The 12,439-nt window shown below is 55.0% G+C and overlaps 1 protein-coding gene across 3 annotated transcripts in view; it reads right to left on the reverse strand.

Moving 5' to 3' along the window:
* Positions 1-12,439, reverse strand: part of LRFN2 (leucine rich repeat and fibronectin type III domain containing 2) — a 176,246-nt gene that overhangs the window by 72,137 nt on the left and 91,670 nt on the right. The window contains exon 2 of one of the 3 annotated variants that reach the window (XM_084890271.1): positions 9,982-10,188. The exons of the other annotated variants lie outside the window; for them this stretch is intronic. The gene's annotated coding sequence lies outside the window, so the exon portion shown is untranslated. The remainder of the gene's footprint in view (positions 1-9,981; positions 10,189-12,439) is intronic. 3 annotated transcript variants of the gene reach the window in all.

Here is a 12,439-nt window from a genome sequence, read left to right on the forward strand (position 1 = left end):
TATGTCCCCAGAGGCCAGACTCAGCCTTAGACACTGCAGCAGACTCTGTGTCAGAACCAAGACCTGGATTAGGGATATGACATCTTCTCCTGTGATGACAACCCTCCTGAAGTCAGGCCACGTTCACATCTCAGCTGCTCAGACATGGAGACACAGTGTCTGGGGAGCCACAGTAAATGACTTTTGGCCAAGTCCTGAGCGATGCAACAGGAATTTTGCAGATGAGTTTTCTCCAGGTTGGGTGGTAAGAAGAGAAAGCAGAGACATCTCAGAGAGGTTGGGCAGTGATCAAGGACATCTCAGGGGCAAGAGGCAAGTGGCTGCTGACTCCTCTCCCCAGAAGCACTAGGGAAAAGGTGGTCCCTCTGAGCAGTGGTGAGGAGACAGCTCTGACCGCAGGAGGTTCCGATGGGAAGACCACCAGCCCAGCCTCCTTTCTGGTCCGATGGAGATGCAGCTCTGTCTTTAGAAGCCTCCTAGCAGAAGGAGGGAAACAGCCTCTGATTTCAGGAAGAGCCATCGTGTGAGAGACCTGAACCTCAGGATGCCCCGGTCTGAAAGGGGAGTCAGACCTGACTTGTGGTCTCAACTACCAGATGGAAGGACCTAGTCCCTGCCACAGGCAGCCCCCACTCTAATGAAGTTAGACTCAGCAGGAATCTCCAACTCTGAGGCAGGACTCTCAGCCCCTGACCTCAGAACCCCAAACCCTGGTCTTAGGGAGTCCCTAGTGAGAGGAGATGGAGAGCAAGTGCCTGTCACAGCACAGCGCACTGCAGCTCAGTGCAGAGAGGCATAGACTAGGTTCAGTAGGGAATGAGTCCCCTGGATCAGACCAGGGTGAGGGCTACCTTGCAAACACAGACTCGGCTCAGGACTTTCTTAGTGGGCCACAGGCCCTCTTGAACTAGAAAGGTGTTTCCTGTCTATTCCAAAAACTCTTCTGTCATTAATTCCAGAAATGTTTACTGAGCACTGGCTCTGAGCCAAGCAGTGGGGGTTCAGAAATGAAACTCTTTGAATTTGGCCTCTGCCTTCCAGAAATTCCCAGTCCAGTATTGTAAATGGAGAGGTTAGCAAGTCCTCACCCCCTTGCCCTTCCTTGCTCCCCCCTACCCCTGGAGGTCCCCCAATGCCCTCTCTGTGCTCCAGCCTCTCTGGCTATGGGGCTTGCCTCAGCCCTCTCTGTAACCTGTGTCCAGCTCTGAGTCCGCCCCCAAAGGAGGCACTCAAACCTGACTTGCTATATTTAAAACGGCGAGGCAGGTATCAGTGCGGTATTTTTACACCTTCCTGCATGCCTGAAACATTCATAATTTAAGAAAGGAAACATGGCGAGAAAAGCAGGCCATAAACCCCTTTTTCCCACAAAGGGATACAGCCAGGGCCCGGGGTGGGGGTGGGGGGAGGGATGCATATTTGGAGTTAGGGGTGGGGCTGAGCTCACATGTATGTTATGGTCAAGCTGTTCTGAGGGTGGTGAATTTGTACCTACTGAATTTGTACCTCCATTAATAAAGAAAACTAATTAAATACCCAAATGAAAAAATGGGTCATATGAGACCAATGAGGTGTGATATTAAACCAGAATTCAAAGAGGAAAAATTATACAGTGAACATAGTACTAATGGAGAAGTGGACAAAGTGCCTGTGGTGGGGTGGGGATGCAGCACAAGACAACCACTCCCTTCTCCTCCTTCTCCCCCCTTCCCCTCCCCCCCGGCTCCTAACTTCCTTCCTGGCCATTGAGGAGGGACAAGAGCTCAGCTGAGATGACCACTTGGGTGGCCCCAAATTACAGGGACATATGTAAGACCAAGAGGAGAGGATACAGAGACGCCGGGGAGCTTCCCAGTGAAGACAGAGGCAGAGATGGGAGTGACGCCGTCACAATCCAAGGAACGCCCGTAGCCACAGGAGCCGGAGAGGCAGAGGGTCCTCCCCTAGAGCAGGGGGTCTTGGTTTCAGCCTCCAGGCCTCCAAACCTCTGCTGTCCCAAGCCACCCAGTGTGAGGGAATGTGTTCCCCGAGCCCCAAGAAACGGACACAAGCATCGTCTTTGATGCCCTGCGGTTGACTCTCCAGGAGTCCACTGTGTCTTCAATCCGTCCTCTGCTCTGCTCTGCCCCCTGGGAGCTGGGCCCCAGTGTCTGCATGTCTCAGGCTCCCCTGCCCCCCTCCCAAGGGTTTTCTGGGGGTTGGTCACTGGGCAGCACCCACAGGGCACTGGAGGACTGGCTGGAGGAGAGGGCAGGCGTTTCTCCCTCTGCCCTGACATGGCACCTGCTTCCTGGTCTCTCCCTAGCTGCAGCTCCAGTGGTGCCTCTGCCCCGTCTCTGCTGTCCCAGGTATGGTACCGCAACTGCCTCCTGCCTTGTAGTGCACCTGGGAGGGCACAGCCCCCTCGGCTCCACCTCCCCTGCCCACACCTCTCTCTGCAAACAGCCCCTGCACTCATCTCTTTCGTAAACTCTGGGAGTTAGCTGTCCACTTGCAGCTGAGTCCCTGCCAGCCAGTGCCCACCTGCCTTACAGACTGGTCACCCCAGAGCCATCCCCTTCCTGGCCTGGAGCCCACCTGCAGGGAGCATGGGGGGGTGGGGTGGAGTGTGAAAGACAGAGACAGGATGGAGTGGGGGCTGCACCTGGATACCATCTGGAGTGTCAGAGCTGGAGATAGCATAGGAGCTGTCTGACCCAACCCATCACCTTGCAGATGAGCCTGAATGACCAGGAGTGGCAGGATCACACCGCCCAAGCCTGGTGGCAGCAGGCTGAGAAGGATATTGGCAAACCAGAGATTGTCCAGCCAGTCTGGGCCTGACAGGTGGGGTGTGGGAACTGATGGCTAAGAAGGAGAAAAGACAGAGGTGCCAGGGGACCCCACTTGTGCAACCCAGGTCTGCAGGGCAGGTATGAGGCTGGCCAGCAAAGATCTGAGGGCACCTGGCAGAGGCTTGGACTTCTCAGTGGCTCTAGAATTGGAACCAGGGCAGGAGGGTGTCAGGGGGCAAGTCTGGGGCTCCACCTCCAAACGACTTTCCCCCAAATCCAAACTGTTGGAAGGTGGGTCTGGCTCCTGGCAAAAGAGTGTGCAGGCTGGACTGTCATCTCTCAGGGATGCTGTCCAGGAGCTCTGCTAAGGAGGCATCACCTTGGCTGCTAACATCTCTCCCTAACACACCCGGGTGCCTGTGACAGGTGGTGTGATGTAGATTCCAGGCTCTGGAGGCAGCTGGCCGGGGTTTGAGTCCCTGCTCTGTTATTGAGGTGCCAGAGCAGCTCACTGAAGCCCCAATGGGATGGAAAGAACAGGGCCCCTCAAAGGCACCCCCCCAGCCAGCATATACTTGCTTGTAGCAAGGCCCTCAAGAGGGTGCCCACATACCCAGAAGCAGTGAGGCCCACTTATTCACACTTACTTAGTGAAACTATAATATGTCCCCAGGTATCCCACCTGCTGGTGGGCACGGACACAGGGAGCTGGCAAGCTCCAGGAAAGGATGCCCACCCCACGTGTGGGGTTTGAAGATGCATGCACACACAGGACAGAGAAAATCAGGGGTGGCTATACAGAAACACAGCTTCCCTCCCGCCTGCTCCTGTCCGCCCTCTGCCCTCCCTCCAGCTCCTTCAGCTCTCTGGTCTCTTTCCTCCCCAGGGCTGGATGGGTGTTTCGGGTCAGAGCAACTGGTTGACTCTGCCAGTTCAGGAACCTAGTAGGCAGGTCTGTGAAAAGCAAAAATCCAAGGATTTATTCTCGTGGCCTGAAAACAAACCCATGCTTGCCTGAACCTTTTACTTTTCTGCCCTCTGAGTCAGCATCTGAAGACCCAAAGCTGTTGGCCACAGCGGTGACTCAGCAGAAGTGGAGGCCCTCAGGGCACGGGAGCAGTGGGTCCCCTGTGATCATCTGTTGTCTAATGAGGGTCCTTCTAAATGACCTTTGGAAAGGCCTGGGAGTGCCCCCTGGTCCCCATACCGCTCCCAGCGCACCTGCCCTGAACCACAGCCTGTTCCTCAGCCCAGCAGCCCATGCGCTCGACTTCCCTCCTGCCGGCACTGGGGCTGTTACACATCATCTGAGATACTGCTCCCCGCTGGCCTATGGGAGGCCTGGATGTGTCACAGGGTAGCGTCTTCCCCTGGGCTCTCCCCTTCTGTGGCTGGCCCTGATCTGCAGGTACCCTGGCAGGCTGGCAGGCAAGAACCATGTCATTTCCCAAACCTCACTCTCATTGGCTCTCAACTTTCCAGGACTGTTATTCCTGCCTCCCCACCTTGGCTCTCTCTCACACCCTTCATTCACTCCTGGCTGCCTCCCCAGCAGATTCTTAAGCACCTGTTTCTCATGTTGCTATGGAAACGGATCTCATTGGGTGAGGTGCTCTCTGTGCCACCAGAGGACACACAACACTCCTAGTCAGTCCTTCCCCTTTGAGTCCCTCCCCCACTTCCATCTCATCTGCGAGTTCACACCTTCAGTCCCTGCCTCTCCCTTCTTTCTCCTCATCAAAGCTGATCTCCTGCCCCAGCCCAGCTCCAGGGCTCCTCTCTGCCAGGCGGTGCTCAGGGGTGATGGTTATGAAGTGACAATCAGCCCCTGGCTCCACCCCTGAGGGAGAAGAGCCTTGAAGCATCTCAGGTAACACAGAGCTACCTCCCATCGTAAGTGCCAAGTGTCAGGGGAACTCCTGGAAGGGAGAGGTGAGTCAAACTAGAAAGTGGCTCTGCCTCAAAGGCAAGAAGACCAGGGTGCAAATCCAGCCCAGCCATCTGTTAGCTGCGAGGGAAAATGGTGCATACTCCCCCCCCCCCCCCGCCGCCCCCCCGCCTCCGTTTCCTCCCCAGAGCCATGGGGAAGCGGTGATGGCCAGCCCTCGCATCATACATGCCATTTGTTTAATCCTCATGACAGCCCAGAAGGAAATGAGGAAACTGAGGCATGGAGGGGTTAAGTCACCTACCCAGGGATGGAACTGGAAGGGGGCTGCCTGGATCTGCCATGCCTTTGATCACTGTCACATATGGTCTCTCATACATGATCTTGGAGCTTACAGGGATGCAGACACCCAGCTACTCCTGGGCACATATACAAAGGTCTTGTTGGTCATTTAGACCTGGGGTCTTCGGGCAGGACCACAGGTGATGGGATGGGACAGGGGGAGCCAGGCCCTGCGGCTGAGCTGTGACTTTTCTTCCTGGGCTGCCACTCCAATGGCCACGGACGGGCTGGCTCACCGCACCGGGGGTTTGTTCTTGCCCAGCTTTGAAGCCGGAGTCTGAAATGGGATGTATGCAGGCAGCACGCTCCCTCCGAAGATGCTAGGGAAGAACCCCTTCCTTTTCCCACCCCATTTCTCCTGGCTCCTGTGGCTGCATCTCTCCAGACCCCGCCTCCGTCACACGCTGTCTTCTCAGCCTCTGTGCCACATGAGGTGAAGAAATGATGCTTTATTTCTCCCTTAGGGGGACACCCACCTTGGGATTAGGGCCAAGCTTAACACAGGATGATTTCATCTCAAAATCCTTATTCCAAATAAAGTCATATTCTGGGGTTCTGGGTGCACTATTCAACCCGTTACGCACTCTTTTGGTCCCAACTTCTGCTTCCAAAAAGAGAAGAGGAAGGTAAGGGCGCCTGTGTCCTCCCAGGTCTTGGAGGCAGGAGAGCAGGCCACCACAGCAGTCACCCTGAGGCGGGGCGGCAGTGGAGGCAGCCCAGCTACCTTCTCACTCCCCGGGGCTGGAGCCTGGAGCTTCAGGCATGAACGGCGCATGCACTGACACAGGGAGGAGGAGCAGCCAGAGGTCTGCATGACCCCCAGAGGGTGTGGCAGCCAGCGGCTGGGCTGGGCTGGGGACCCAGGCACCAGGCTGAGACTGAGACAGCCTTCTGACTACTGTCACTGTCCTGCGCAGAGAAGGCAGAAGGAGCAGAAGAACATGGCATGGAGAAGACCCAGATGGGAGCCCAGCAGGGGCCCTGGAGGGGAAGTGTGGGAAGGAACTGGGGTTCTGCTCAGCACCACAGACAAGCACAGCTGGCCGCCCACCAGCCGCAGGCTTGTGCCTGAAGCAGAGTCGAGTGCACGGGCGAGGGGTGGGGATCCCTCATGCCTGTGGGGCTGGCGGGGTGACGTGAGGACTGGGGAGCGTGCACTCGCAGTGCAGGGCATGCTCTGAGTGTTATCAGCACTGGTAACTTGAAAGTCCTCTTTGTTCCCTGGGGAGACTGGGTGGAGGTACAGGGGAAGGAACAGAGGGCTGAGCCGGGTTCCGGTCCCTTCCCCCAAGTGCACAGACCAGGCTCTCCTTAGTTAACTAACATATCGCTGACATTCAATACTGTAGTACCTTCGGGACATTTGTATCCCGTACGATGCAATCATGGCACCAAGTCTAGTGACCATCTGCCACGGGCGAGGCTGTCGTGATGCCATTGACTGTGCTCCCTGGCTATACACGACATCCGTGTAACATGCTTGTTTCACCACCAGCAGCTCCCCACCCCTCCCCGGCCCCGCTGACAGCCATCAGCCTGTTCTCTGTCTCAGGAGTCTGTTTCGGATTTGCTTTGTTTGTTCACATTTTGTTTTTTGTTTTTTTTCAGATTCCACATATAAGTGAAATCAAACGGCATTTGTCTTTCTCTGTCTAAATGATCTCACTTAGCTGCTCTTTCAAAAAGCAGTTTCACGCCTCCATTCGGTGGCCTCCTCGCTTCTGTGGGCTTTCTGCCATGCTGCACACTCCCCAAGGCCCACAGGACCCCCTGCAGTGTGCCACTCTGAGATGGGTCTATTGCTCCCTGGTTACAGAAGAGGAAACTGAGATTCAAAGAGGATTCACAATTTGTCCCAAAACACACAGCTAACGGAAGGTAGGGCTCAGGGGACCACCCAGGGGCTTAGAATCCCAGCCCAGCAGGTGCCCCAGGGCCCCATTATGAATCTCCTGGGCCCTCAGCATGTTTGCCTTGGTTGCTCCTTCCTCCATAAAAACATATTAAAACCGATATTTTATGATTGCACTGGTATAGGCATGAGTATACCCCAAGCTGGGTTAAAAATAAAATGTTTTCTTTAACCCTAAAAATTTAGAATGAGTCCAGTAAGCCAACCTGCCCCAGGCTGGCCAGGGGCTGTTCTGCCCAGGCCAGTGACCTGTCCCTCCATCACAGGGGCCCCCTTGCCCTGCCCACACCCTGGCCATGCCAGGTGCTGGGTCATCACATATGCAGGCCTTCCAGATTCACTTCAACCCCCTGAGATGGCACCTGCCTTCATCTGCCTGCACGTGTCTCCAGATCCATCTCTTCCAGGCAGCCTTCCATGATAACAGGCCTGCAAGGAAGCCCCACTAGGAATTTCCTTTGTATAGAGCCATCATGACATTCCCTTTGAACCAGCCTCTCAGTACCCTCCTGTGGGCACCACCTCCCACACCCAGCAAGGCCTGGCTCACAGCTGGGCACACAGGGAGTCCCAGGAGTGCTGAGTTAGCAGGGGCAGCCCGGAGCTAGATGCTCTGAAGTACATGTTTGGAAACCCTGCTCTGTCCCTGCGTTCTGCCTGGTAAACTTGTATACATCCTTCAACGCCTCAGCTCCAGAAGCCCTCCTGCCTCCAGAAGCCATCCTCTCCTTTCTAGACAGAACCTGCCTCTCCCTTGTCTGCTCCCCTAGTTCCAGGGCACAGAGATGGAAGGACAGATTACACCGCCCCATCCCCTACAAGCTGGCTCTCCTGGCAGCAGTCATTGGCGGCCCCATAGTGGTGTTCCATCCGCACTCGGTGGGAAGGGGAGTCAGGATCAGCACCTGTGTCTAGCCTGCCTGGGCCCCGAAAGGCAGGTCTGGTTCTCCAGGATCTCCACCTTCGGCTTGATGACCGGGGGTGGGTTATCCAGGTCAGAGCTTCCCAGCCCAGGCTGCGCAGTAGACTTAAGGGAAGCTTTTGCAAAATCCCAGAGCCTGGCTCCCCGCGGATCACTTACGTCAGCAGTTCTAGGGAGGGGAGCGCGCCAGTGCTTTGGGCTTTGGGTACTTTTTAGAAGGCTCTCCCAGGGATGCTAGTTCTCAGTGGGTGGAAAAGCACTCATCTCGCTGGTGGGTCTGCTCACCCAAGGTCCCCCCTTTTGTTCTCGTGATGCGTTGGGGCTCATTTTCTGAGCCAAGGGACCTCCGGGAAGCCGGGCTGGGAAGAGGCTCAGGGCTCTGAGGTCTGGCGGGAGTGGTGTGATTTGCTGCCTGCCTTCCACCAGGCTGTCCCCATGGCCTGGGTCCCATGAGAAAAACAAGCCCAGAGAGATGAGGTCTCTCTCAGGAGCTCACAAGGGGAGCAGATGGCCTGGTTACGCTGATAAGTCCGCTTCTTTCAACAAGTGGTTGGTGGTGGTCTGGGGATAGGGGCTCACACGAGGGGACACATGAACCTCTGGGGTGGTGTGGAGTGTGCTCTCCCCAATCCGTCCCCCTCCCCCGCTATTCCCCTTCCTGGGCCACAGAGGCTCTCATGCTGTCTCCGTCCATGAGGATTCCCTGGCCCTGTGTACACCGCCAGCTTTGGGCACCTCCTGTCGTTCCTCCCAGTAAACACCCCCCAGCGGGAGCCTCACACCCACCCTGCACCTTCCAGAGCATTTGCTCCAGGAGCCCCCCTCAGGCTCTTCAAGGGCCGAGGCGGCGTGTCACCCTCACCCCTCTTTGGGGACCTGGCACAACCTGCCAAGCCTGGGAAGCAGAGATGTTTAATTTATCAGACAATGCCACAAGATGCTGTTTGCATGCACGAGGATGTCACACGGAGGCAGCAAACCATGAATATCGTCAGCCTGTTTGCTGCTCCTCCGTGAGAATTAAAGAGGCAGTTCGGGTCACACGGGCAAAGTGGCAGCATCAGGATGGGAAGCCAGGGAGCTACGCTGGGGCATGGGGACAAAAGGTCTGCCCACGGCGATGCCAGGCTCCAGGCCCTCCTGCTGTCCTCCTCTTCCTCCCATTCCCTACACACCCTTCTTCCACCGACCCTAAGCCCTGAGTGGGAGCTGAGCCCATTCTGTACAACTATTTTATCTGGTCCTCAGAATAGCTCTAGGAGGTAAATGCTATACTTGGCCCATTTTCCAGACAAAAAAATATAACATTATCACCATGATCAAAGGCACTGTGGTTAATATTTGTGTGTATTTACTTTGAGCCAAGCTCTAAGTCTTCCACACATATCAATTCAGTTAGCCCTTGCAATAGCCCTATGAATAGGTACATTATTATTTTTATTTTATAAACAGGGAAACTAAGGAACAGAGAGATTGAGTAACTTGCTCATGGTCACACAGCTAGGAAGAAGTGAGGAAACAATCCATTCATTGGCTGAGTGAGAACAACTGGACATTCAGGGGCAAATAGTGTCAGCATAGCCCCATCCTCACAACCTGCATTCCTCATGGAGTGGACACATGAGCCTGTGGCGTCCCCTCGGCTGGACACCACGTGGGCCAGGGCTTGAGCGAGATGCTCTGTTCAGCATACTTCCTGCTTGATCATGCTCTTGGCCCTTTTTAATGCATGTGTGTGTGCGTGTGTGCGTGTGTGTGTGTGTGTGTGTGTGTGTGTGCGCGCGCGCATGCGCGCATCTGAGTGGGTATATGCATATGAGTGTGCGCACATGCAGATATGTGTAATGTGTGACAGAACAATCCTGAAATCCACTATATCCTGACACTTTTAATTTAGAACCACACATGGTGTTTGGCTATCCGGCTGATCACATCGTAGGTGTCACATCTACAAACAGAGCTAACCGGAACCGAATGCAGCACAGTGTCATTCCCTGGACTCCTTCAGACTGGAGATGCTGCAACATTATACTCCAAGGAGTCGATAAAGACAGTGAGTTGAAGGGCAGACTCTCAAATTTTGTTTGGCTCAAGAGCACGTTCCTGCATATACCAGCTGGTTCACCTTGGGCAGACTGCTTACCTTCTCCATGCTGCAGCTTTCTCATTGCAAAGGGAGATGGAACGGTTCCCCCTTCCCAGGATCAAAGGACTAGAAAGCGCTCAGAACAATGCCTGGCATGCAGCGCTCCATGAATTGCAGCTTTCATCATCACCATCATGGCAATTAATAGGACGTGTCTCCCAGTCTTTGCTGGAAGCACACTTAGGAAGATCCTTTGTGCTCAAGCTGACAAGTGAAAGCGCTCAAAAGGCTGTCAGATGTCTGTTCCTGCGCTGGCAGCAGCTATAGTGTCAAAGGTACTGGGCCTGCAAGACAGGACACATGGATTCTAGTCCCAGCTCTGACACTGGACGACACCCTCCTTCGCCACCTCTGTCTGTGAAATGGGGAGCGTACGATGTAATTGTCTAAGGTCCTCTCTAGCTCTCCCTTTCTAGAATTTCTAGGAGCCAATCTCCTGTCTCCTTCCTACTGTGAGTGCCGGGTGCTCCCACCCAGGATTCTGAGGGGTGCTTTGGGGGAAGTGAGGGGGGAGGGGGCGCGGAGGGGAACCTGAGTCTGTGCTGCTAAAACCATGTGGGGCACGACCATCGCTTTACGCTTTACGGCTGAGGAAGCTGAGACCCAGGGCAGAAACCCAATCAAGTAAGGACAGGACCTGCCTGCAGGGTGGGGCTGCTGGCTCTCTGTCCCCAGCACAGAGCCCAAGGGGCTCCAGGGCATTGAAGGCGCACTCCTGGGAGTAGCACTCCTGTGAAGGGCGGAGCCTGAATTCTAACTTCAGGCATCTGGCCCTACAGCCCTCTCCTTCCCATTAAGCGAGGCCCTGCCAGCCCCGAGTCTGTGCTGCTGTGAAATATGTTTAGGAAAATCATTTTGGCTTAAAACCTGTGATTTTTAAAAGCCTGCTTCTAGGAAAATTTCAAGGGCTCGAGGATTGATGTTTGGGTAGAGATGTGTATTGAATTCCCCTGTGCCAGGTCGGTATAAGAATCCCCAGAGAAAGGATAAAGGTAAGCAATGATTTGGTGCTTGCTGTATACTAGGCCCTGTGTTGAGAGCTTTGCATAGATTAGCTCATTAATATGAACAGCACCAAGTGAGAATCATCGATGTTTCTCAGGCGAGGGCTTGGAAGGAAGGCTCCCATGGAAGCCAGGAGGCCAGGATCCTGCTCACTGTTTGGGCGGCTCCCTAAGTCAGGGACAGCACCTGAGAGTTGGGTGCTCTTAGCTGGAAGCCTGACTCTGACCGGCTCCCTGTGACTTCCAATGAGTCCCTCACCCTCTCTGGGCCTCACATTCCACCCCTGAAATAAGGATACGACAGCTGCCTGCAGAGCTGTGACTGGGGACTTTGATGGTGCATAAAACCAAGCCTCAGACGGGGCCCGGTGGGACATGGACTTGCTAATGGTGGGGATTATTTGTGGTTTAAAGACTATCAGACTGCTGACTGGGCACTTCCTGCGAGACCTAATTACGCAGAAATTCATAGTAACCAAGACAGAGCCTGAAATTACAGCATCTATACATCTGGAGGGAAGGTTAAAAAATAAATTCTGGGGAGGACATCCACAGGGACACTTTCTAGGGACTCCCATGAATCAGCAGCCGCCAGGCTAATGTGATGAGTACCAGTTGCTGACGGCCCCCACTGGAGTCTGGGTCAGCTCTGGAAAGCAGGGCTTCCTAGGGCCTGACTTTGAAGTAAGGAAACCGATCACTGAAGGCAGCCTCTGGTTCCGACCCGAATTCCTGTAGGCAGGACATCCCTCGCCCAGAACAAACCCGGTTTGCTTTGGTTTCCTAGACGTGCCACAGCGGGCAGCACCTCGGAGAAACTGAGGCCCAGGGAATTTGAAAGTGCCTCCAGGACTAGCATAGCCTGGAAAGGCAGCCCTAAGGCGAGGGGACTGGACTGTCCAGACCCCCAGGAGTGTGCAGAGGCCCTGCAGGAGAGACTTGGTGGCAGCGGCCAGGACTGAGGGATCCCTGTGCACGGACACGGGAGGGGATGACTCGGGACTCGATCCCACAGCCCTGCCATCCAAAACCTCTGCTCCATGGCCAAAGGTGGAAGACAGAGAAACCTCACAGCACCAGGCGGGGCAGAGCCATGACTGCCGTAAACATTTTACCGACACTAACTCATTTACTCCCGCCAGCGACCCTGAGGAGCTGTATTACTGCTGTCCCATTCACAGTGGGGGAACTGAGGCAGGGAGGTGTGAGCTGGCTTGCCCAAGCAGCTGGAAGGGACCTTGGAGTTGCAGAGCCAGGCAGTGTGGCTCTGGAATCTGAATCTTTATTCCATGTGCCCCTGGAATGCTGGGCAGATGCCATGCAAATGAAGGGGTGCTTTAGGTGTGGGTGGAGTATGGGGCATTGAAAATCTGCTGTCCCCTGAAGTTGCCTCCTCCTGGGAGCCCCAAGTCTGAAGAGGGTTTCCTTGCTGGTCACCCTGCAGGGCCTGA

Source organism: Pipistrellus hanaki (assembly GCF_964339955.1).
Source record: "Pipistrellus hanaki genome assembly, chromosome: 7".
In the NCBI taxonomy this organism is placed as follows: domain Eukaryota; kingdom Metazoa; phylum Chordata; class Mammalia; order Chiroptera; family Vespertilionidae; genus Pipistrellus; species Pipistrellus hanaki.